This window comes from Myotis brandtii, unplaced genomic scaffold (genome assembly GCF_000412655.1).
Source record: "Myotis brandtii unplaced genomic scaffold, ASM41265v1 scaffold122, whole genome shotgun sequence".
NCBI classification, from domain to species: Eukaryota; Metazoa; Chordata; class Mammalia; order Chiroptera; family Vespertilionidae; genus Myotis; species Myotis brandtii.
The window spans coordinates 1,832,042-1,833,197 of NW_005354255.1; positions in this window are offsets into that span (position 1 = coordinate 1,832,042).

A 1,156-nucleotide genomic window follows, 5' to 3' on the forward strand; every position below is an offset into this window, starting at 1 on the left:
CCCTGAGAGGAGGTGAAAGGTCAGCGTCCAGGAGCCCCACCCTGCCCTGGAGGTGGGATTCCAGCGTGGGACGTCACGGATTCCTTAAGGCTGGGATGTCTGGCTCACCTGGAACGTGGGAATGCCCTGGAGAGCCGCCAACCAGAAAATACAGAGGTCTCCCCGCTCCAGGTCTGCCCCAGTGGAGACCCCTGCTCCAGGGGCTGTGTCCTTGTCTGCCCTTTATGAGCAAGGCAGGCCTTGGGTCGCGAGCTGGGAGGAGGAGGAGGAGGAGGACAGAAGAAGGCGGGCCAGCCTGGCTGGAGGAATCCCCAAACCAGCTAAAAATAGCCGGGGAAACTATTCCAACACCTTCCCAAAATAGAACGCAGCCTCCCTGCCCAACAAAAGCCCAGGGAGGGGTGGGGTTTGAGGAAAGGTGGCCTTGGGAGACCCCTCCCCGACCCGCAAGACTACCCCATTCCAGGCTCTTTCTCCCCAGCTGGTCCCCCCCGCCCCGCGGGCTGGCTTTTCGCTTAAGGGCCGGCTGGCTGACCCTGAGCTCTGGGGAAGGGGACGCCCAGAAGGGGTGGGGACCCTGGAAAATGAGCCTTCTTCCCCCTCTCCACGGCCCTAGCCCAGATCTGCTGACCCGGGAACTGGGAGTGTCCAGAGCCACCCCGACTAAAAATAGCCCTCGCCGCCTCCGGGGCTATTTTTAGAGCCCATGCGTCCCAGCCTCAGCACCAAGGCAGCCAGCTCCGGGCACACCCCGCCGGGCGGCCAGGGCCAGGACGCGGGCACTGCCGACCTGAGCGCCCGCCCTGCTGGGTGGCGCCCGGGCACCCACACGCCCTCTCTGAGCTGGTGATGCAGAAGAGAGAGGGGGGCTCGCGGGTGGGGAGTCTGGACCCCAGCAGGCGCTGGGCCAAGGGGCCCTCACTCCGGACGGGGGGATTCTTTGAAGACCATGAGTTAGTGGAGAACAGAGCATCGGCCTGAGTGCCAGGCGCGGATTCCGGATTGACAGACATTTCGCAGAGGAGAGCCTGGGCGCCTTGGTTTAGGAACCTGGGCCGTGGGGAGCTCAGCGACTATGGGGCGCAGAGTTCAGCCTCTGGCCCGGCGGGACGCAGCCCGGCGGGGTGTTGGCAGCCCGTTTCACTTTAGTTTCTCC